This window comes from Sapajus apella, unplaced genomic scaffold (assembly GCF_009761245.1).
Source record: "Sapajus apella isolate SASKATOON/1434 unplaced genomic scaffold, GSC_monkey_1.0 scaffold50, whole genome shotgun sequence".
In the NCBI taxonomy this organism is placed as follows: Eukaryota; Metazoa; Chordata; class Mammalia; order Primates; family Cebidae; genus Sapajus; species Sapajus apella.
The window spans coordinates 6,048,946-6,075,557 of record NW_022436990.1 but is presented as its reverse complement, the minus strand read 5'-3'; the positions used below and the strand labels follow the sequence as shown (position 1 = coordinate 6,075,557).

Sequence of the window (26,612 nt, the reverse complement as noted above, 5' to 3'; positions counted from 1 at the left end):
CAGTGCTCCTCTAAAGGAGGTTGTCAGTGCTCCTCCCTGATACTTATAATCATGAAATACAATGGATATAACTGCTACTCTCAATTATTCAGGTGTATCAGACTGTCAAATGCTCTTATTTATGGAAGCAGACCTAATAAATCCACTGAGATCTTACTTACTATACCTTAAATATTTATAAAAACTAGAAGCGGATGCAAGTATGAGTACAGGGACCATCATGGATCACTCGTTTCAGGAATTCAACAAACACTTCTCCATAAATAGATTATAATAGATCCTGCATTGGGTCATTCTCTCATTGAAAGTATCAATAAAATATCAAGTCTAAGGGGTTTTGACTGTCAAGGTGAGCAGTTTGGACTTTACGGGTATGAAAAAGAAATGTGTTAAAGCAATGGGAGATGAGACAGAGTATGCTAGAAACAGGACCTTACTGTATTTCTAAAGGGAGAACTCTCATGCAGAATTAGAGTTCAAAAAAAAGTTGTGAAATTAGTTGTGAAGGTTTCATAAAATTAGCTTGGATGAGAAAAAAAATAGTGCTTGGAATTGGAAATGGTTCTGGGGATGGAGAGAAAGGAATAAATCAGAAATATATTTAGAGGTTGATGCGAAATGGAGAAATAACTTTGAGATTATTACCTGGGGGAATTTGATAGATGTTTTTGATCCTATGAGGTATCTCTAAAGATATTAATCATTTCATAGCCTCTATTTGTGGTCCTCTCCTAGAAGTATTGTGGAAATGCTAAGCATTCATTCATGGCTTATTTTGGAATTACAGTCATTTCATCACTGAACAGCCCTGTCAAGCAGTTAATGACCTGTAAAATTCTTAACTGAACCAGGAAGAGTTCTTTACATTAATTCTTCAAATCAAAGATCTTTTTATTGTATTCTATAAATTCTGATCTGCTTCTCTAAATGAATTGTTACCTATCTTTCAGCGTCCTTTCTATTCCTGGTTATTGTGATAAAAGAGTTTATTAGGTTTTAATATGATCAAAAGGAAGCTAACCTAGCCTGTTAGTTTTCTCACAAGAATCATCATACCACAGATTTCTTAAAGGTCAGCAGTGGCCATGAAGCATGGACCTTCTACTCTTATGATGACATTTCTTATATCACTCCTACTATTACTGCTACCAATACTAATTCTGTTACCACTACTATAACTACTGTACTACTCTCACCACTACCACTACTGAAACTAGCTTACTTCATTATGTGCTTTCATGTACCAGAAACTGTTACATGTATTTTACACTTATTAATTCTTTAACTCACTGCTGGCAACAGTAATCAAAAACACTCTGAAGAGAGTACCAATGAGTGTCATATTTTATTACAGCACAAGAAAGAAAAGTAACTGCCCAAGGTCACAGAGCCATTGAAGGGCAGCGTTTGGATCCCATCCTGGGGCAGATTGTTACTTTGGAGGTCCCCAGCCAACCAGCGCCTCCTGAAATTGTATTCCTGCCCTAATGGGGTGCCCTCCTGCCCTGACTCCAGGCTTGGCCACATGACTTGCTATGGACAACAGGACATTGGTGTGTGTTATATAAGCAGAGACTTGATAAGCCACGTGCACACTGCTGTTTGCCTAGTCCATTTCTTTTAGAGACCCAGGACAAGTCACATGCAGAGGTCTCATGGGGGAGAACTGACGCTCTCTAGTCCCAGCCAACAGCTGGCACCAACTGCCAGCTGTGCAAGGGAGTCTTGGCCACTGAAGCCCCAACCACTATCTGATTGTAACTGCATGAAATACCCCAATCAAGACCAGTAAAAGGACACCCTACATGAGCCCAGGCAACCCACAGAATCATGAGAGATGACAGAATGGTTGTCACTTTAACCTCCTAGGTTTTGGAATGATTTGTTACACAGCAGCAGAAAAACAAAACAAAACCCAATCAGTTTGGCTGCAAAGTGCATGCTCTTAGCCACTTTCTAGCCTAAACTGTAGTTACTTTCCTAATCATAAAATATACGTAATTTTGGAACATTTACTTGCTGTGTGACAATTATAACTACTTATTTTTTTATAAAATGTTTTCCCTGTATAGTGTAATATATATACTTATTATTGTAAATTTCTATCTAAAATCCAAAATGTATTTTGGGGATTAAAAATGAACAGACTGCCTATCTATTATGAAGAAAAGTAGGATCTATTTCATTAACTTTGCTAAGAATTTATGGCAATAATGTTCACTCAGTTATTCAATCATTCAACCAATATTTAGCCATGATTGCACAAATACTATGTTCCGGTAACCACGCTAGGCAGTCTATATACTTTTGTTCCTCACAACCATAGGGATGTACCAGGAACTGTGCCTGAGGCCAACATGGCAAAGTGGGTAACTGGCAAAGCCTGAATCCATGCTCAAATCAATCTAACTTCAGTGACCCTGTCTGCCCCGCTATTCTGCTGCACTTGGTGCTGCTATACAAGCAGCAGGCACTAAACAAATCAGAGTGGATTACAACAATTACGGTCTTAGAACCTGACTGAAGGCATTACTGAAGAGCTAGTCTCATTAGAAAGGTATCTGGAAGTGCCTATTCCTAGTTTCAATGTCAACTGATAAGAGTATAATTTTAGATAAATCTATATCAGTTAAGAATTCATACACAAACATAAATTAATGTTCAGTGCATAAAGTTCTTTTATGTGGGTAAAAGTTTGCCCATGTGTTAGACTTGCCAAGAATTTAGGCCTCTGCCTGGCTAAGTCTGTCTGTAAATTCTTAGCTCAATCCTCTCCTCCTTAGGCAACTGACCTAACCTGGACTGTCTCAGTCAAGTTAGGTGCCCTTCTTATCTTGCATACAATGGATCATATTCAATTCTAATTTTCTACCAACATGTCTACCTTTCCAGTCTCTCCCATCCATTCTGAACTGTGAGTACTTTGAGAATAAGAATTATTTTATCTATTTTTATCCCCAGCAACTATCCATTTAGGCTGTCCTTCCACCCGCTACTGGCTGAAATGATTTGTTCTTTTGAAAGACAACAGCAGAAAACGAAGTTTTCACTTTTTGAAATTATTTTTTTTTCCATTTCAAAAGATAGTTTAACTTATACAGTATGGGTTTAAGGATCAGAAAATGATGTAAAAAGAAAATTCCTAATACAAAGGCTAAGGTATATGTCTATATTACTTAGACAATTAAAATCCAGCATCTATCTGGGGAGAAAAAAAATTCCTTAAAGTAGAAGGACAAGTAGTCATGTGTGAACTGAGATTTTTTTGTTTGTTTGAGACACGATTTTTGTGTCACTCAGGCTGGAGTGCAGTGGAGTGATCACGGCCCACCGTAACCTCCGCCTCCTGAACTCAAGCCATTCTCCTGAGTAGCTGGGACCACAGGCTTGGGCCAACACACCCAGCTGATTTTTAATTTTTTGGTAAAGACAGGGTCTCATTATGTTGCCCAGGCTGGTCTTGAATTCCTGAGCTCAAGTGATCTTCCTGCCTCAGCCTCCCAAAGTGCTAGGATTACAGGTGTGAGCCACCACACCAGGCATCTTTCAAAGGATAAGAACGAGTTGTTTGAATAGATGCTTACAATCTTTTCTACTGTTAATTGGAGTAAAACAAGGGTTAAGTTTGAGTGAAAATATTTCATAGCCTATGACAAATGATATTGTTAAAAGAACCTTTTATAAATCATTTCATTGTCAGAGTAAGTTAATCATAGCAAATATTAAGTATTAATTATTGTCAAGTTATATATTTAAACATGAATGGTAAACACCACATGGGTATGTCTTTCATAGATATAGAAATTCAGAATAAATCAGGAAATTTTGAATTATCACAATAAAGCTTGAGGAATATTCTAGTAAGTTTGAATAGACTAGGAAATATCAGACTGTTACAATAAGTGATTAATAACATAGCATATTGCTAAGTCGTGTGATAATGTCATGTAATAACACTGAACAATTGCAATTATATAAGAAATTCCCTTAAGCAACTTTTCAAACTCAAATCTACCTGACAGAGAAATGCTAAACACATTGAAATCAGCAAAGGTTGAACAAGAACAAATGCATATAAACTTTCTAAAAATCAGAAAGACTTCAAGGAAATCTTCCAGCTTAAAATAAATATGTGTTTAATTTGCTTCCAGATTCCCTTCTACCTGACTGGTTTTAATCACTGTAATGAAAATTAATAAATGATTTGTCAGTGCTTTAGGAGACAGGGTAGTCTCCATCTGGTATATTTGGAGTTTGTGAAACATTTTCCAGTTCTACCGAGAGACAAAAAACATTGGTAAGGTAAACTCTGACAGCTAAAATGCAGCAGTTGATTGCCAATGGAAGCTACAGAAAAGGATGTTTAATATAAACAGCCTTTTGCCCCTGCTGCACAGCGACATTACATAAAGCAGTGCTATTTCAGGAGACTTTTGTATTTTAATTTCCAAGAGTCCAAAGGGTAATAAATTTTTTTGCTTCATCTTGTTTGATCTTTGATATTTAAGACCGACTTCTGTGTTTTGTTTATTTTTTTCTTTGCATTGGAAAAAGAACATAAAGTGAGTGACAACACATAATCAGGGCTAATTGGTATTTTTCAGAGAAAAAAAGGAAACACCTTTTATGATGAGCCAAGTGCAAACATTTGCAAATAGGGTATCTTGCACCAAATAGTCATGTCAGTAAAAAAAAGTAGTTATGTTGCAGGCATGGAAGTATTTGTTAGTTTCAGATTTAATCACAGCAAGTGGTTTTAATTTATATTTCCCTAAAATTTGGCTATTACACAAAGCAAGTACTTTAAAGGACTAAATGATTGTCTTCTCCCTGAAGGAAAGAAACTGAAAGTTGATTTCAGACTGCAAGGAATAATAGACACAAGGCATTTTAAATAAAAATAAATAAAGGGGGTAGGTAAACCATTGGCGGCCAGCTTGTTTAATATAAGGCGATTTAGTTTCCTTTTAAAAAAAACTTACTATTTTTTTTACCCTACAAATGATCAAAATGATGCAAGCTAACTATTCTTCCTTAAAATACTATCAAATATGTAGGGGTATTCTTCTTGCACATTTGGTAAGGTCCGTGTTGTCAAAACAGGTGATGACAGCAGTACTATTTTGTGTTATTTTAGCCATCACTAGCCTTCCTAGTATTTTTCACCACTCCCACTTGCTTTCAGTATATCATGGCACAGTTTCAACAAAATTCTATGATGAGCTGTGGGCTAACTGGAAAATGTCAACATGTAAAGCCAGTTCTAGAATTAAGCTGTCTTTAACAAGGGCAAACTACCATACTCTCTCTTCTCTGTCAAAACTTAATTATAGCAGAAGCACAGCAAAAAAGGTAGAGATGGTTGGATTCGGAGATGCTAGAGACAATTCTAAAGCCAAAAGATAAGATAATCACACAAAATCTATCATGAACACTTCACCATAGAACTAGAAAATAATACTGTCCATCTTGTAAGAGCACAAACTCCTCTATGTAAGAACCATATGGTCATCTGAGTAAGGCTCTCTATCCCTCCGAAGTGAAAGGATCATGCTCTTTAGCTCGCTGTGATACATGGGCCTTCCCCTGGTGGAACATCTGACTTTAATTGAACAGCTATTGAGGTTCCCGCTGTGACATCTAGAGGTATCATCACACTTTCAGGCATTAGCTTCGCTGTGATCCACCCCGTCTCCCCTTTAGTAATGAGAGGTCAACATTCTGTCTCAAGCCAGGTTACATGCTATATGATGGCTTCTCTTAGCACTGCTCCCTGCCTGGTAACTTTGAAAAATGACCAGAAACCATATGACAAATCAGAAAAGGCCCTGAAGCTCATGCCCCTCATGTAACTTAATCAGCATCTCTAAATAAGTTGTCAGAGTCGAAATGACCACAAGTCACCCACTGGAGCGACACGGCTGCTGCATACCTGAAATCTTTCTCAGATCGGAGTATATCCATAAGGATCTCTGTGGAACAACAATGGAAGTACAAAAAAGATGTTCAAAACTTTTGGTAAGATTTGAGAAAACAAAGGAGTAAAGTGCCGTTTTCAGATTAAAAATAACAATAGCAACAACTGATTAAATCATTTCCTAGATTCTCAACAACATAAGATAATTTCATGGAGAAAAGAACAGAGATCTAAAGATTTGGACTGTCGTCAATACGAGTGACCTCTGACAGTGCTAATAGCATCCTGGGGATAATAAAACGACATGGAAAGGAGCTCAGATGTTGTCTCTTGAGGAGGTCACTTCTCATTGGGGCTGTTTATCCTTTGTCTTCTCAAAACTAATTTATTTTAGGCCTGACTATCAGGGAGAATAAACATATTCTATTCCTTATTTTTTCTTATGCATATATAGTTCAAAGCTATCCATACTGTTCTAGCACAAAACAAACAAATGTAAGTATTTCCAACATAGTTTTGATTCAGGCTTTATTTAAATCCACTATTTAACAACTGTAGACAATGTGAATATGCCAGTGGAGTCTACTGAAACACATGAAAAGATGCTATCTAATTGTGTGTCATAACAGCATAAATTGTTGCTTTTGTTTAAACAACATAAATTTAACAGTCCAATTGATTTTTAAAGAATGGGTACAGACCCTGACAGAAATATAGCAACCATTAAGGTAATTACTGTGCAACTACCGCCTCCACACTGTTGACTTCCAAATCTATGTATCTAGGCCTGATCCCTCTAAGCCCTAGACCCAGCTGTTACATTGGCCCCTGGACAGCTCCACCTGGACGTTACATGGGCACCTGGATCTCCATCTGACCAGAATAGAGTCTCTCCTCTCTCTTCCTACCCCAACCTAAACCTGCTCCTCCATGTGCTCAGCCTGTGCATTCCATAGGGAATCCTTCAAATCAGAAGCCTGCACTCCATCCTAGATGCCCTTGCCCCTACATTCAAGCAGCCTTTAGAACCTAGGATTTCTAACTCCTGGATTTCTCTCAAACTCTTTCCTTCTCTCCATTTCTACTGTTATTATCAAATGTCATGCTTTCATTGTTTCTTGCCTGGATTTTAGCAATATCTTCTACTATGGCTCTTTCTCCTTCCAGTTTCTTTTTAGTTTTCATACATACCTGATATTACTGTTCCATTACATATAGTCCTTGAGTGGTTGCCAAATACTCACCCATAGAAGAAAGAATTATCAAACCCCATTCTTATCATCCAGGCCTTCACCCCTACCCTGGCCTCTTTCCCCTAAGGAAGCCTCATGCCTTCCAGCCTAGCAAAGTAACTAGGCCCTATCTGGCCCTGGCCCTCTGGACAACAGGGGTTGAAATGCCCATGTTTCTTATCTGCCTCCCAAATGCCATCTAGGTGCTTCCCATCAGAGTTAAGCCCCTTTCCCACATTTTTGTTTATGTATTTTTCTTATAATTTTGTATATATCTGTGCCCTTTCTCACCAAATTGTGAGCTCCTCAAAAACAGAATCCATATGTTCTTCATATTTTTTTTTCAGCAACTACCACATATATGGTACATAGGAGGCGATTTAATAATGCTGAAAGGTAAATAAACAGAATAATAGAGCCATGAGAGATGCTTCAATTCTTGGGTTCAAAGCTACAACAGTAGAACACAAATTATAGAGTCAATTGCTGGCATCTACAGTTTGAATAGTTCCTAAGCAAACATTAATACAATATTATTTATAAAGAAGAACGTCAAATCATAACATGAATCATCAAAAAACAAGGAGGCACCTTACATTTACATTTTATCATTAGTAGAAAAGATTAAAAATATTTAAAGAGCCAGCTGAAGATTCAGAAAATGCAGATTTTTATTTTCAATCCATTACAAGTGAAGGAGATGTTAAATGTTCTCATCTGTAAAACTGAAACTGGCATCATAATCCTATTACTTTTTGTCATATGATGATTATAAGAGTTTTCAGGGTATAGGTATGTGATTTAGCATCACTGTGTGTGTGTGTGTGTGTGTGTGTGTGTGTGCACATACAATGTATATACAGCGTTCAGCGTTCAAGGCACTAGGCCTCAGGAAAGAGATAAAGACACTTTATGTGACTCTGCAATGCAGATGAATGCTCTCTAAAAAGGAATATAAAATGAAAAGCTCCTTAAGTTCCTTCCCTCAGGCAGGCTTTCTTATACCATAAGATTTACTATAGAGATTGAGCTGAAAAAGTTGCACAAAACCTGAAACATCAGTATAGCAGATGGCAGACATACTTTGAGCTCCAGATGTCCACAAACAGTCCTGCTATAGAGTCAGACTCATGGGTCACTCACACCAGAATCACAAGTCCTTACAGTGATCAAGGGATGGTGTATGGTTTGCCGTGGTTTGCCCTTATAATGCTAAACTTAAAACGATAAGCAAGTATTTCTCAAACATCCCAGTTTCCAAAATAACTTATTGAAAAGCTATCATCCTTAAGTTGATTTAAATCCTTCCTGAAAATCAAAATTTACTACAGACTCCCTACCTGAATCTAGGGAATTGGCTGGACTTGAATCAGAATTGTTTTCAGAATTGCAGGATGAGAAAGCCCAACACAAAGGGATTTAAAGGGATTTCACCAAAGGCAAGGAAACAGTATCCACAATAATTGTGTGAATCTAGAGACATTTTTAGAAATCACCTTCAATTTAATACAAATAAATTTCATACTTTCTCACTGTAAATGATCAGAAACCAACCCAACTATAAAAATAGAAAAAAATGCAGAAGCTATAACTTTGTCACACATCTTTATTACCTTTAAAAATAACTAATGAAAAACATTCACAAAAAAAAACCAAATGGGGGGAAAAAGAGAGAAGCTGTAAAAGGAAAAGCCCAAAAGATCCTTTTAAGTGTAAGACACATAAATTTTTCTTTCTCTCTCTCTTTTTTAACAACCCTTCTCTGTGAAAAAAGGTTTTACGTGACTAGTCAGAACTTCTAGATAGTCACTAAAACAGAGGGAAGCAGACAGTAAATAGAGATAGAGTCTAGCCACAGAGACCAAAATTGAAATTTCATGTTCTTCCCACTGGTCCTAGGAACATTAATATCAAATAAATAAATAAATAAATAGTGTATTCTTATAACCTCAAATACTGCAGTCCTCTCTAAATCCTTTGAAACCCAAATTTCTTTACCATATCTACTACAGCATTAGATACAATATTTTATTTTAAATTGTTTCACGATAAAATGTAAACAGCTATTTCCATATTAGAAATTAGAGAATTGTATATTAGGTTATGTCTTTATTAGATTTCTTTGCCCATGTTTGAACATGACTTGTTGATGGAACCATCTTTTGGGTAAAAATTCCTGAGCTATCTTTAGGAACAATGAGTAAATTCTAAGGCATTTTAACCTTTGTGTGAACACCTGCTAAATAAGAAGTATAGCAAATTGACATTGGGATAAAATGTGGCTCCAGGGTCAGAATCTCACAATGGCACTTCCTACATTTAAAGCAATTTCACTAACTCCTAAAATTTTTAATTTTCTTCTTTATATTCTATAGCTACATAAAGATATGTATACACACACACACATACACACACACACACACACACACACAAATATGTATATATATAAAGCCTGGAAAGATCCAAGATTATCTATCTATCTATCTGTCTGTCTGTCTGTCTGTCTGTCTGTCTGTCTGTCTATCTGTCTGTCTCTCTCTCTGTCTCCATTTATCTACCCAAAGACCTGAAATATTCATGGGCTGAAGTTTTGGTAATTATACTCAAGAGGCCAAGGAACAGACAGTAGGAATTTTGATGGAATCAGAGTTACACACTCACTTGATTTGCAATCAAAATGTTTCCTTACTAAAGACCACAGGCCACATTATTATATCACTTACTTAAAGACAAAAAGACAAATAATGGTGATGAATGAAAGTAAAGACTTTGCCAATGAATTTCATTCTCTGTAAGTGAAATTACACTACCATGAAAGCTCTTGTTTTGTATATTGATGTGTCCTGAAGATATTTTGTCAGTTTTCCAAACTTTTCTTTTGATTGTTAATTTTAACTCTGGAAATCAGTCAAATAAACACAAACACAAAATGTAGCTGAAGTTTTGAAGTTTTTCTGCATCAGGGAAGTAGTCTAGTAACATTTTTTTCCAGATACGGTGCTAATTTTAAGATTTTTTTTCTATTTTTCACTTATGGCAGGACAAAATGTTCCCTTAAACAATCTCTATCCTATTAAAGAGACACATATATGGAAAAACTAAGGATTCAGGTAAAATAATTTTTTGTTTTATTTACACTTTCTATTACAATTGCAGTTTTATTTTCACAGAAAAATTAGAATTATAAAACAGGCTCCTTTTGAAATTTTATATTCACACGTAGGAGACAAGAATGTGGTTATATTTTTAAGTATATAGATTCCAGTCAGTTTAACTATGTTTACATCATTTTAAAATCATGGCAAGTTAAATTTTCTTAGTAATCAGGAAAGTCACTCTTATAGAACCTCTAAACAAACTCACATAAATATTATTTGAGGGGATTCCACATTTTGAGAAGGTGCCATGTGTCTTGAAAATATTGGGCCATTCAGAAGCAGACCCTTCCCACCGCATCTCCTTTAAGCGTCCCTAGAAATGTCTCAAGAGAGGCAAGACAAAGTATTTTATATAGTGATTCTACACTGAATGAACATTTTTATTATTTTTGATCTCCATTCTTGCAATTTGGGTTTCAAAGATCACTGCAGTAGACAAAAGCCACAAAACTTTTGTACCTTAACTGCCTGCAAAACAAACTAAAAACTCTTTAAAGGAGGACATTGAAATCCAGACACTCAGTAAGTAACATTTACAATGCCCAGAAAAACAGGAGCACTAGCAATTTCACCTATGTTATGGGAAAAGTTATAGCATTAATGCTGTAACTAATGGTATAAAAAGTTACTAAATTCAAAAGAAACTCTAAAATTAACTACAGTTAGTTCACTCATCATTTATTTCTTCAATAGATATTGTTTATATATTTAACCATATGCTAGGAAAACAAATTGCATTATTGATTCATGATTTACAATCAATCATATGGGAAGGTGGTTCTGTTTGCTTTTAACTGTCCTATAAAACAACTTACGGATTTTTAGGCCTGGTTCTTAAAAACAGAATCCTTCTTTAAGTTTGTTTAGTTGTTTCTTCTCCTAACATATAAGCTAGAAATTGTCGCCGAATGAACTTTGTCCCACACTGATAATGAATCGATCCTGTTTCTCTATGAACTTTAGCAAGTCATATTTCGTACCATACCCAAAGGAGATAACATTAGTACTTATGATTTTACATTAAACAGTACTATAGTTCATTTGTTCATACAGAGTGCATATATTGAGCACTTTGTACATAAAAGGCACATACTGGGCCTTGGAGATGCAAAAATAACAGAGTCCTTTATCCTTAATGAAAAAGAACATTCATAACTGTACCATTTGTAATATCCTCAAATGAGGCAATTAGAAATAGAATAAGTTAATTTACATTGTAATACAGTGAAAATAAACTATAGCTATATGAAACAAAATGGATGAATTTCATAAATATGAATTTAAAAAGAGAGACTCAAAAGACTCCACACAATATGATTCTATTGCAATAAAATTCAAAAGAAAGCAAAACTAATCAAGGGTGGCAGACTTTGGAATAGTGGTTATCCTTGTTGAGGAGAAAGTTATGACTTGAAAGGGATAAGAGCAGGCTTCCAAGGTGCTGCTTATGTTCTGGGATGTTAGTTTATACAGGTGTGCTCAATCTGTGAAAACTTTGTCAGGCTGAACATTTATAACTTGTGTGCCATTCTGAATGTGTGCCATGCTTTGATCAAAAGTTGCCTTAAAAATTATAGCATAGGTCGGGTGCAGTGGCTCACACCTGTAATAGCAGCACTTTGGGAGGCCAAGGCGAGAGAATCACCTGAGGTCAAGAGTTTGAAACCAGTCTGGCCAACATGGTGAAACCCCATCTCTACTAAAAATTCAAAAATTAGCCAGGCATGGTGGCACATGCCTGTAATCTCAGCTGCTTGGGAGGCAGGAGAATCGCTTGAACCCAAGAAGTAGAGGTTGCAGTGAGCCAAGATTGCACCAATGCTCTGTAGCTTGGGCAACAAAGGGAGACTCCATCTCAAAACAAACAAACAAACAAACAAACAAACAATAAATTGTAGTACAGAAACTTACAATTCTGGCCATGATTTGGCATCCCACTATAATCAAACAACTGAACTTGCCCTTCTACCATAAACAACTAGAAAACTGGACAAAATATGGAGCAACTATTTTTAGAAAATGGATAAGCAGCAATTCAGAGCTGTTTTCCCTAAGTTATCTCTATGATTGCTCCTGCATTCCAAATAAAAATTGGAAACAATTTCTAAACTGAAGAACAGGAAGGGACAGCCCAACCAAAGTACTGTATTCTCACTGAATTGAGACAGAGATTAGAGCTCAGGAAGGCCAAGGAAGCTCTAATTTGCAGGACAGAATACCAGACAGGAGGAATCAGCTATTCAGAGGAGTTTCAGATATTCTCATAAAGGCCCTCTTGGTTTTGTTGTTGTTGTTAAATTGTTGGCTGCATACATATAGAATAAAATTCTACAAGGCCAGCCAAAGAACTATGAGGGAGTTGGAGTGAAAATATCCTCAGAGCTCACTCAATGCTGGGAGAAGTTCATGTGTTGTAAATGGAACTTTCAGTACAGACTCCAGAGGGGTCATGTTTGTAGAAGGTTCAAACTAACACTAGAATAGGGGCTGCTTTAGACACATCCTAAAAAACTTAAGAACCAGCTTTGAAAGAATCCAAGATGACTCACAAGTGCCTTAACCACCTGCAAAACAAACTAAAAACTCTTTAAAAGAAGAAAATGAAATCCAGACACTCGACAAGTAACATTTACAATGCCCAGCATTCAACTGAAAATTGGATAGACACTGGAAAGCATAACCCAGACCCAGGAGAAAAATCAGTCCCACAAAAACAGAGGTGGGGAAATTAGTAGACAAGGCTTTTAGAGCAGCTATAATAAGCATGTCAACACTTAAGGGGAAATTATAAATTACGTATTTAAAAAGCTGAAAAACAATATCCAGGGGAATAAAGAAAGAGAAGACCATTAAAAGAAAAATTATACTCAAATTGCTGTAAAGCAATGATAAAGAGAAAATCTTAAGGTAGCTATTCACACATTACATATGGAACAAAGATAAAAGTGACACCAGAATTCGTATCAGAATTCTAACTCAAAAGCCATAGACAAACATCTTTCAAATACTGATAGAAAAAATATGCCAGAGAAAAATATCTTTTAAAAACAAGGATAAAATAAAGACTTTTTGAGACAAAATCTGAGAGCATTCATTACCAGAACCTGTACACTATAAGAAATATTAAAAGAAGTCCTACAAGCAGAAGAAAAATGATGCCAGATAGAAATTTGGATCTACATAAGGAAATGAAGAACAACAGATATGATAAATGTGAGAGTAAATGTAAAATCATTTTTATTACTTTTAAATTCATCTAAACAACAACAGACTTTTTAAAGCAAAGATAATAACAATGTGTTATGGGGTTTATAATATATGTAGAAGCAAGGTGCTTAACAGCAATAGCAGAAAGGATGGGATGTAAAAAACGGAAATACAGTTGGCCTTCCCTATCTACGGGGTCTGCATCCTGAGATTCAACCAACTGCAGAGCAAAAATATTTTTTTAAAATAGCAATATGATAAAAAGATATGTTAAAACCAATATATTATACCAACAACTTACATAGTATTTACACTATTTTCATCATATTTACACTATTTATATAGCATTTATATTGTTTTAGGTATTATAAGTAATCTAGGGGTGATTTACAGTATAGTAGAGGAGGTGTGTAGGTTATATGCAAATACTATGCCATTTTATAAAAGGGACTTGAGCAACTGCAGATTTTACTGTCTACGTGGTAGTCCTGGAACCAACTTCTCACAGTTACTGAGGGACACTTGCATTCTGTGGTGAGATTTAGCTGAAGGTAGACTAACTTAAGGTTAAATATATATATATATATATATATATATATATATATATATGAGATAAGCTGCAAGGCAAGTGCTTTAAAAATAAAGCAGGGACATGGGGTGATAAAACATGTTAAAATGCGATAGTAAAAAATAATTCAAAAGATTGCAAAGATAGAAGGAAAAGGTAATAAGTAAAGGTGGAAGAACCAGAAAACAACCTACGAAATAGTAATCCTTAACACAAACATATCATTAATTACATTAAATGTAAAAGGTTTAAAGATTACAATTACATGGCAGTGGTTGTCCAATTAAATTAAAAAGTAAACCCCAATTATAGGCTGTCTAGAAAAACCCATTTTAAATATAAAAACACAGATAGGCTAAAAGAACAAAAAATACATATTATGTAAACACTAATCATAAAAAAAACTATAAATGGCTATATTAATCAGACAATGTCAACCTATGAATAAAGAACATTATCAGAAATTAAAAGAGATATTTTATGATAAAAGAGACAATTCATAAAAAAAACACACAAGAATCCTAAATGATTATTCACCTAATAACAGAGCTTCAAGCAGGGCACAGTGGCTCATGCCTGTAATCACAGCAGTTTGGGAGGCCAAGGCAGGTGGATCGCTTGAGGTCAGGAGTTCGAGATCAGCCTGGCCAACATAGCAAAACCTCCTCTCTACTAAAAATACAAAAATTATCCAGGCATGGTAAAACACACCTCTGTAAGTCCAGCTACCAGGGAGGCTGAGGCAGGAGAATTGCTTGAACCCAGGTAGTGGTGGTTGCAGTGAGCTGAGATCATGCCACTGCATTTCAGCTTCAGTGACAGAGCAAGACTCTGTTTCAAAGCAAAACAAAAACAAAAAAACAAAAAACAAAACAAACAAACAAACCACAACTTCAAAATCCATGAAGATATAATGAAGAGAACTGAAAGAAGTAGAAATAGACAAACTCACAAATATAGTTGTCAGTTGAAGACAGAAAATCAGTAGGTCTACAGAAGACCTAACCATTGTCAACTAACTTGACCATAATGGCATGTATAAAACCTTCTATTCAATAATTGCAGAGTACACATTCTTTTCAAATGTGTACATGAAACATTTACCAAAATAGAATAGGCTGGGTCATAAAATTAATCTTTAAAAATTGATGGCATTAAAATGAGGCAGTATATGATTTCTGACCATAACAGAATTAAATTAAAAATCAAAGGTAGACAAAAAAAATCTGGAAAATCCCCAAATATTTGGAAATCACAGAACACTGTTTATAATTAGTCATGTCGAAAGAAGAAATCACAGAGGAAATTAGAAAATATTTTTAGCTAGATAACGATGAAAATGCAACATTATCAAAATTTGACCTTGGAGTAGGCAATAATTCCTTAGATAGGACACAAGAACATTAAGGATAAAAGAAAAAAATGATGCATTTAAAGGCATTTGGGAGAAAACAGAGGAAAAAGACCTTAGGAAGAGGAAGAAGAAAGATAAATTAGAGAGGTGGGTGGGACACTAAAAAGAAACTTCTTAAGATAGAGTGACATTTTAAGATGCCAAATAGCAAAGCCAAAGGTGCAGGTAAAAGAAAATGGAGAGGAAAACACTGGTGATGAAACTCACTAAAATTAGTATGGGAAAGCGTGTTTGGATGAGGACTCTCAGTACATTTGGAAGAGATTACTTATAACTCTGAAACCCACAGAAGTTTGGGTATTTAGCTATATTGACATTTATAGATTAAATACTGTGAAACACATTCTTAAACTCTGTATGCTCCCACTACTCTCACCACCAAAATAATTCATTGTGAAAGCTAACTGCTGTGTTTCCAACTAAATCTAAAGAGGGCATTTCTATAGTAATTCTGTATCACTTAAAAGTTATAGTAACCAGGCCAGGTGTGGTGGCTCATGCCTGTAATCTCAGCACTTTGGGAGGCCAAGATGGGCAGATCACTTGAGGTCAGAAATTTGAGACTAACCTGGGCAACATGGTGAAACCCCAACTCTACTAAAAATGCAAAAATCACCTGGGTGTGGTGGTGTGCACCTGTAGTCCCAGTGACTCAGGAGGCTGAGACATGAGAATCGCTTGAACCCAGGAGGTAGAGGTTGCAGTGAGCAGAGATTGTGCCACTGCACTCTAGCCTGGGCTACAGGGTGAGATTTGGTCTTAAAACAAAACAAAACAAAACTTATAGTAACCAATAGTAACCAAGCCCTTGTAAAATATGTCTCGTTTGTTCATTTTGGCAAATGAGAGGTATTTCTCAGGTGGTAATACTACCGACAACAAAAGCCAATTCAAATTACTGAATTTATAAAACCATATTTTAGACATATGAACAAATCTGAATACTTTAAATAAATCTTTAACTGTTTCAACTGAGAGATATCCAGAATCTATTCTTTATCACTTATTCTCACTTCACCTCTATAGTTGGTGTTCTAAAGATTTGAAGGTGAAGGGACAAAATGGTTTCTCTCTCATTTTGTTTTCCTCAGAAACACTAAGGGTATTAATATGTCTGCAGCAGGGCTGGGCATTTCTTATGGGAGTCTGTGGCCACAGGATGCATTTGAAAATGTTGACTGTATCTCCGTTTTATTCAATATAATGCTATCTCTCTGGATGTTCAGGAAACAGACAACTCTACTAACGTGGAGAGTCAATCCAGTATGTGGTTTGTGTGGAAAAAAAGTCTTTAATCTTTTAAAGTAGACTCCTATCCACAGGGCCCTCACTTAATTCAAGTATGGAAATTGGAACCAGCTAACTTAAATCCAATTTTGTACATGTCCCTAAAAATATAAAAAATGAAATATCTGCTCTATGGATACTAGATTCTGAAATAACAACTCCTACAGCTAATAGCCTCAACAACAGAGCATGAGCAACTACTTAGGAGAGGAGAAAACCTCCCTATTACATTTGCTGTATATCAACTGCCCTTCATTAGGAATTCCTGGTGCCTAGCATACAGCCGAGGGAGTGGTAGCTAGGGCCCCCGATGTTATAATGTTAAACATGGCTATAATGCTAAATAGAACAAGCAGTGATTTCTTCATGTTACCTTGGAGGCACAGAAGTCATGCTGACTTCCTAAAGCATTTAGCCTTTCCCACGAAGAGGTCCCCCTCCTTCATATAGTCTGGCTCACTATAACATCAAGTTGATACCATTATCTTTGAAACAACTCAAAATTATTAATTTGTCTTGCAAGAGTCACAAGCATAAGAATTTACAATTAACACACATGAAAAACAAACAGGTACTCCAAAGAGGACTGATTTACTTAAGGAATAACGCCAGAAGCATTAAACATGATAGTGTTGCTTTTAAATAAAATGTGGTTAATTTGATTACCATTTATTTTGTTTCTTGCCAAATTTCAATCAATTTTTATGGCAGGATTAAGCTTCTAAGTAGAGTGATTTTTTTGTTTTGTTTTAAATAATGGAAGCACTTTTCCAAACTTCACCATGGCTAACAAATAGGAGGAGGTTAATGTTGTACATTATGGATCTATGCTTATCCTCAAATGTATTTATCCACAAAGCATGCACATTTAGGTCTGCATTAGAATGAGTGAGTATGTGTATTGTAGACTCTCATTAATTCATAACGGCTTAAATTGTGATTTTTATTTGGCATCCTACTGTGGAACCCAGTAGAGATTGCTGAATTGCTCAGTTAAACATTTTCAAATCCGTGACTCTCTATTTGGTTATTTAGTCAGAAAAAATCCCTGCAAAGAAAATCCTCTTTCTAAAATGTACACCATTTTCCTGGCTAAATAATCATTCTGAAGAAATGTGAACAGTTTGCCTACTTGTTTAAGGCTTATTTGCAGGAAAAACTAACACTGTAAATATCAATAGTACTTAAAGGGAACTGAAGAAAGAATTCCCTCATTCTGCATAATAGCAGGCTTGTTATAAATAACTACACTACACACAGAAAATGGAAATGTTGTATTTATTATTTTGGAACACTTTTTAAAAACTTCAAGTCACCAGAAAACAATCTCATATAACTCCATTGCAGTATAAGGACTAGCTACATTAATATCACTATGTTTCATAGAGGTTCAAAGAACTAGTAATTTCATAACTAATACCATATAAGGCCTCCATAAAAATAAATTCAAAAAAATCATCTGCTCTAAACAACAAAGCACATACTGAGGTCCCTGGAAAAGAGTAAAACTACTCTACTTAGCATGATGCCTAGAACACAGTGGTCTGTAATAAATATTTGTTGAATGAATACTGGAGTGTCTCACTCACAGTACATGGGACTTCTGTTTCTGAGAGAAAGATAGAAAATTAGATTCCCACCTTAGTGAGTTTTTAACAGAGCCTTTTATAGAGATCCTCTATTAGGTTTAATAATGTTTTTAATGTGTTTTCATTGCTTTAGTTCATTGGCTATCCTGGACTTGGAGAAAAATGGGAAAAGTAAACATTGCAATCTTTTTGACTTAAAAGTAAGTCTGTTTCCAATTAGAGAATATTAGAGAAAAGAAGATTTTGTGTGTGTGTGATTATGGAAAAGTGATAGGAATCACATGGGTTAGAAGTACCAGGCTTGGCTATAATGTTAAATAGAGTAAGCATCATGGAAATAAATATTCCCAAGAATTGAAAAACATCCTGTGCTTTAAATAAAAAGTGGTCCTATAATTCTTTTGTCATTAGCTTACAGCAAAATATTTATGAGGAAAAGTGAAAGTCACATTAATTTACTTAAAAAGGACAGTGGTAAAAGGTAGTAATATAGCTGGTCTCCAAGAAGGCCAACATCAATTCTTTCCTTTGCTGGGTAAGCAACCATTCCTGCTTTGACAGTCTATTCTTTCACCCTGATGAATATGGGATGGGTGGTGACTGTTCTGATGAATAGAATATGACACCATATCACCTCCAAGATTAGGTTATAAGAAGCCATGTAGCTTCCGCCTGGTCTCCTGGAACACTCACTTCTGGGGGAAGCCAGTCAGCATGTAAGAAGTCCAGCTTCTCTGAGAATGCTGACTCCTCTGAGAAACCCAAGGTAGTCATGTAAAGAGGCCAGGCCAAGGAGAACTGTTCAGCGAGTCACTGCAGCCTGGCACCAGACATGGGAGTTAGGAGGCCTTCAGATGGCTCTGGCCTCAGCTCCATCTAGGTGCACTGGCTGAGGAACTCTAAGTGACAATTGTCTTGCTGAGCCCATCAACCGCAGAACCAGACATATTAATAAATTGTTGTCTTAAGCCACTAAGTTTTGGCTACCTAAGAATATCACACAAAAATAAACATTAGTTTTCAGAATGATGTTTAATATTATCCGATTGCTAAGGCCAGTAAGATTTTAAAACAGTGTAGGGTAGGAGCCTAATTAATATTCAGTATTCCACAAGTTTACCATGGTAAACTTTCCTCTTTCACTCGGTCCCCACATCCACTCAGTAACCGAGTTCTCCCCAGTCTACCTCTTAACTTCTCTTAATTCTAGCCATTCGTCTTCATCCACATTGCCATTGCCTATATTGTTACACTAGGGTTGCTTTCATTAGATCATCTAACCCCACCTCCAGCCCCTTTAACCCAAACTCACATCTATCTTGTACACTACTGCTGTAGTAATCTATTCACAGCACATTCAAGCTTTTCACTTTTCTACATAAAATCATTCAATGGCTCTCACTAACTATGACAATGAAGTTCAGATTCCTCGATCTAGCACATGAGAGTCCTGGTCTGATATCCACACACCTCTCAAATGTCATCCACTACCCCACTCCTCCCCACATATCCACCCAACCACAGCAATCTTTCTGTAACTGGCTGTGAGAGTTAAGTATTTCCAGTATTTGCTTCTCCAAATGCTCTTTATTTTGCTTACAACACCCATATCTCCGCTTCTTCATCTATCTAACTCCTATCCATGCTTCAAAATTCAGCTTAGAAATTATCTCTTCTGAGATGCTTCCCTAAACTGGCCCATGTGACACCTCTCCTCTGGGCTCCCATGGACTCGGGTTCTTTGTCACATGTGAGTTCAGTGCACCCGAGTTAATTTTCTTCCTCCCCCTATTTAAAGTAAGGGAGGCTGCGATGCCTGACATTTCTTAAAGAAATAAATGAATTATTTAAAGTTGTAATATTTGCATTGATATGCTCAAAAAAATCATAAATATCACTCCCAACAGCAAGTAGGAAATTGTTTCTCTGAGGAAGATCATACAATTAAGTCAGAAGTGAATGACAAGCTTCTCAAAGGACTCACTCTAACTTGAACTTTGTCAAGGATGCAGATAGTTCACAGGTGTTGAAGTGTCCCAGCAGAAGGAGAAGCCTTACCAAGGTGTCGAGGTGAGAGAAAAATGGAGAGCATTTGGGAAGCCTAGATAAATGTGGCTATTCCTTTAGAGTGTAAAGAGAAGGGGAAAACGTGAGGGTAGTATGAAAGGTAGAAGCCTGAAAAGAGAGGGCTCTGCATGCTCTGAGAAGGACATTATACTTTCTTGTGTAGACAACAGGGAGCATTCAAAGATTTTAAATGGAAGGGCAACATTATTGGGGTTACATGTTAGGACACTTAAATGGAGAACTGAGGAAAGGAGAGACAGAAAGCAGAGAACACTCAGGAATCTAATGCAGTAAATAGGTAAATTCAAAAGATATGGAGTTAGACTAGATGGGACTTGGTAACTGATGGGATTTACGTGACAGCCAATTAGGAGGCGTCTCAGAATTTTGTTCTGGGTCCTTATGTGAATGGAGATGGCAAATTAAAATAAAACAAAATTAATTTCCAAGGATCTGAGAATTTAACAATGTACTTTGAGCTAGAGACATTTTGCAAATCAAGGGGTAGAGTGTTTAAACGAAGTTATTACACTAGTGTCCATTTGCTATGAAATAGTCTTGAAATATGATCCTTTTGGATTATACCATGGATTCTCTGTGTGATCCCAAAGAGTCATTTAATCTTTCTGTGCTTCAGTCTTATAAATTCTTCCATATACATAAGAAAAAAATATATGCTTCTCAGATAAGTCAATAAAGAAACTCAAAAGTAAATTTGACTATGTGGTAATTTCTGTTTCCTAAAGACAATATGAAATACAATCTCAATTTCCTCCTCTATTAAAAAATAATTAAAAAGGGAGAAGGCTTAAATAATTTCAAATGGCCCCTTCAGCTCCAAAAATCAATGGCTCCATAAGTCAGAGCACTCAGTTGGAGCCCACGTTCTGCTCAGGTCAGTGGTTGATACTCAACAAGAACCAAGGGATTTACGGTGGAGGTAGGTTGTCCTATTTAAGCACTTCCTGCTGAGTGAAGTAGTACTTCCTTTTACTTGTGTTAATGGTTTTCTGTTCTTTATCATGTTGTCTTTTAATGAGGTGTTTTCATTTGTTGAACAAATATTTATTGTGTGCCTACTATGTGCTGGGCACCACATTAGGTGCTGGTGAAGCAAAATTAAATGAGACATACTCCGTTTTGTTGCATTTGTTAACTGTAAGCTATATTCAAGCCAAAATACATCATCTCATAAAGTAATATTTATCATATACATGATCCTGCTCTAGGAACCATGCCAGGCTACCCCATTAAACTTGATGGACCTGAGAATAGTAAAACTATATACTGTATAATGTATTTATAGTATATAGTAAGGCAACAAAGTCCCTTGAGAAGGGAAGGCAGGAAAACTGAAAAATCATCATGTGTGTACTTGGAACTCATAGACCATTGGCAAGCTCCTTGACTATTTTGTGACTCCATTTCTTCATAAAATGGGAATAATAAGGCCTACTTCTTGTATTCCTCATAGGATATTATAAGGATTAAATAAGCAAAAGCACATTAATTACTTTGAGCTTTTAAAAAAGCACTAAATAAATGTTAGGCATTGTTGTTTGGTAGCATTACATAAAATCACATTAAAGTCAAAAGCCTACTGTAGTTATTTTAATGGAAGGTTAAATACCAAGATGAAAGCAGGATGAGATGAATAACTATAATAAGGGCACACCCCTAGTCAGATCTAGTTAGAAACTAAAATTAAAACTGGAATTAGCTGCATGACTGACAGACAGTTTGTTGCACAGGACAGAACTTACAGGATGTCTGTCTGTAAAGCTGGATTAAGTGCAAAGGGAAGGCGAACATGAGCCCCACCTGAGCTGACCCTTCTTGGATTTTAAAAATGAATCTTCTTGTTGGAGTTTCAGAGGGAAACTCCTACTTGGTGGGATCATGCATGCCCTGAAGCTATGCTACCAGGTCTCTAGTACCAGACAGGGACGTTTCCACCACCAGGATATTTGATGCTCGCCATCTTCAACAGCAGAGCCATCTGTTAACCTTGAGAGGTCAACTGTGATGAAATTATTCATTTGTGATCAAAAATTTTACTTAGATTGTGTTCAAAATGTTGTTATAAAAGATCCAAGCCCTCGAAGAAAATACTTCCTCAAGAAAATTGTTTGGCTAAGATACTCAAAGCTAAAGCAGACACTAACACCAAACAGAGGAGCTAAACTAATAAAATCTTCACCAGTCTCCACATCAGAAGTCTCTCTAAACTGAGCAAGAGGACTCAGGAAACTGTCCAGCCCCCTCCTCTAGCCCCAGGATAGAAGCTTCCTGATCATGGAAATAACAAACTCTCTGCTAGATTGCAGTATTTCTTTCTCTTTCTGCTTCTGCACTAGATAGCAGCATACAAGAGAGAACAGTAGAATTTCCTGTCTCTTTTCACTTTAGGCAAAACAATTCTTCTTTCAGTTACTATAAGGGAATACACAGTAGAGACAGATGAGATTTTTGACTCCCACGACTTCAGCACCGTAAGGTTCTCTGATGCTAAGCCTGGCTGAAAGTTGAATGCAAATCTCTAGGAATGGTTTGTGAGTGCAGATTAGCTTTCAGTCAGAGTGGATAAAGGGAAATGATTAGTTAGAAAAAATATCTAAATTTAAGTAGATTTTTTTTAAGTTTCAAAATAGCATTTTTATAATCCATATTTGGTTAGGCCCAAATTGTTTTAAAAAAGTTTATTTGGATAACAAGTAGAAATTACATTAACATTTTAGGACTTGAGTAAAGAACAGCTGTCTGAATTTCAAGCAAAGTACAGGCCTTGTACTATAAACTATAATCCAGGGGAACTCATAGACTTTTCTTGAAAGGTGAAAAAAATCTCAGAAAGGAAAATCTCTATAATTGAAGTTTTGAAGCAAAAGGAAACCCACAAATTCTAGTAAGTAACACAATTTTCTAAGCAACATACTCCAGGGCCTTAAAATTCTTGGAATCAAATTCTTCCTTACATTTAATCTGTGTCTATTTTATCTTGGGAGATGAAAAAAAATAAAAAGCATGCCATCCCCTGGGAATTAACTCTTCATTTATATTAAAGCTATAAATCACCAGCCACCAAGCACCAACTGAAATTAATATCCCAGTTCCTATGCCATTTCCACTTAAACTCCAATTCACCAGTACTTATGGGGTAAAAAGAAAGTGGTAGGCCTCCGCTTCTAGTTTATAAAATACGGTTGTTAAAATTCTCACTTTTGCTCCTTAATTCGAGTTATACACAGACATAGAGAAGAGAGAGAGAGAAGAAGAAGGAGGAGGAGGAGGAGAAGGGAGAGGGGGAGGAGGAGAAGGGAGGGGGAAGAGGAGAAGGGAGCAGGGAGGAGAGGGAGAAGGAGGAGGAGGAAGCAGCGGAGATTTTTGAAAGTTTTTGTGTGTTGGTGTCTTTTATTCCCAAAACTTTATTCAAGAAACATTAACATTTATTAAGCATTTAGTATGTTTTCCAGGTACTGTTTCCATCTTAGTTGCCTTGCTTTTTCATTTTCATGAGATTCATTCCACAAAATACCTCAAATAATCTCTCTAGAATTACATTTCCCATAGAAAGAAAAGAAAGAAGAAAAAAATCCAACAGCTAAAATCTGTGGTTCCTCTTCTTTCTTTTGAGGGCTGTACCTGGCAACTGAAACTCTACTCTTTCAAATGGAGAAGATAACTCAAAAGGTTCTAGAAGTATTTCAGTCCACTGTAAATTTCATATTTTGCCACTGCTACCTCCAAACAAATATTTAGGAACCTAAAACCCTGGCTGGTATTGAGTTTCCAACTGCCCACACAATATCCAGAATGCTTCTCTGTCTAAACCCCTTAATGTTCCACAGGTATGTCCTAACAGGATAATTTTAAATCATCATAGAATTTTTTCATCACCCATATTTTTCCATCTCAACTTATCCTGGCATGGATCAAGCTGCAACCAGGCATGGAACTGACCCAGAGCTTGGCTTGAGAGGTCCCTATGTTCCTAAGCCCGAGTCTAATATGGCAACTGCTTTGAAGGGACTCTCCCTGCAAGACTATGCAAGTTGACTTTGCACACTGTGGCTCTCTTTTTAGTTTAGTAATGGGCACTCAACTAATTTTTAGGAGCAAACAGGTTTCTATGGAAGCCACCTAATGTCTACACCCATCATGACTATTTTTAGTGGAGCAGATCCACATGACTTCCTGAGTGGCACCGTTCAACATCTGACCAGTTCAATAGTTTAAGTTGTCCTTACTGTCATCTCCTTGAATATATCAGGCTACAGTGTATTTGAAGCAGAATAAAACAGTCTTGCAAATCTAGCAAAGAAACCTAGGGGATAGGATGGGCATCTTTCAAGTACTATTATGACAAATGTTATTTATGTCTAATTATGAGATTCTGCTCCCAAAAAATGTATATATGGTCTCACATTCCTTTCACTCATCCTCTCCATTTTTAATTACAGAGTGTCTATAAAATAACGTTTTTTTTGAAAAGGAGTTTCATTCTTCTTGCCCAGGATAGAGTGCAATAGCACAATCTTGGCTCACTGCATCCTCCGCTTCCCCGGTTCAAGAGATTCTCCTGCCTCAGCCTCCCATGTAGCTGGGATTACAGGCATGCGCCACCACGCCTGGCTAATTTTGTATAGAATAACATATTTTTAAAGCTTTCCTTTTAAAGGACAGACATATGTATGGATTCTCTATTAAAGAGGGGAACCTTATGGAGTCCTGCAGGTTTAAAGTAAAATTCTACGTGGTTTGAACGTCAAGGAAGAATCAAGTTTGTTTCTAAATGATAGAATAGTTACTCCAGGCTAAGTTATTCCACATTTCCTCTAACTACTGGTACTGGATTTTTATCTACCAGTACTATCAGTTTTGCAAACCTCAGGCCAACAATCACAGGAGTTCAGACAGACCCGTCAAGGGAAATCAACCCTCGTCAAGCTAAAGAAACTGGCATCTGCGTTTCTTCCAAGCTGAATCACAAACAGTCCACACCCATCCTGATCCCTCTTCAAATAATTTCTTCATTTACTTGTGTGGCACTTCCTGAAAGTAAGGAATGGGCTTGACTGGATGAGCTATTATCTCATTAGGATTTGTGAAGGAACCAAACAGACAGGAATGCTTTCCACCAGCCCCCCTCCACATCCTCTCTCCATTTTCTTGTCGAGACCACCGTTTGCATTGTTTGACTTTTCTCAGTTTCTGTGTTGCCCAAGACAGATAGATAAGACCCTTAAATGATTACTGCCACCCTGTGTTAGCTTTCAAAGCCACTAACAACTTTTCCATGTTTGGTAACTAATGTGTGATAGAAATGTTGACAATGTAAATCGAGAACTAAACCACAGACCAGAACCTCTCAGAATAAATGGAAATCACCCAAAGGTTCTCTGGGAGCTCCTTCCACAGTTCTGTTCACACGTTTGACTTTTAAGGTAAGATTGAATTTCCTTGTGTTTTAATCAGCAGGAATGCCAAGAACGGTAATATAAGTATATGTATTGGGGTTTTTTTGTTTCAATGTGATAGTTTTAAAATGAATTTTATTTTTTCCACTTTGTCCTTGTAGAGCCAGAAGAAAATCATACAGTCTCTAAATTTGATATCCTAGAAGCACTACAAAATTTGATATTCATTGAGAAACATGGTAAATCCCTACACAGGAGGAGATCAAAGCACAATGCTATCCCTTCACTCTGCCTCGAGTGTATTCCTGCTGCTGGAGGCTCATATACAACAGTGTATAAGTTTCCTTTGGCTGTTGATCGAAAGCCTGTCACTAAAAACACCCTGCAGTTGTAATGCAGCAACTGCCGTGTCTAACTAAGCCAGGGGATGTGAAGCTGTGTTGCCCCACATTACTCTACATTGCCTTGGGCTCCTAGAAAGAATATAGCCAAAAAAAAAAGCTCTTCACAGTGTTGCTCTCCCTTGGGTTGATAAGGAATGAACAGGTGCTCCCTAGCTGACATTTTCCTCCCAAAAGACATCAGACTGAATTAGGAATGCCTTCACAAACAAAGCAAGGAGGAAAATAAAAATGCTTATGCCTAACCATATTCAAATGTCAGTGACTGAAACAGCCTTTTTTGGGGGCAACATAGTAGAGGGAGACATTGGTTTCCATTGCTACCTATTGGCGACAAATATATGATATGTATATT

The 26,612-nt window shown here is 36.6% G+C and overlaps 1 protein-coding gene across 6 annotated transcripts in view; it reads right to left on the bottom strand.

Moving 5' to 3' along the window:
• Positions 1–26,612, bottom strand: part of SLC25A21 (solute carrier family 25 member 21) — a 503,455-nt gene that overhangs the window by 230,084 nt on the left and 246,759 nt on the right. The gene's annotated exons all lie outside the window — the stretch shown is intronic.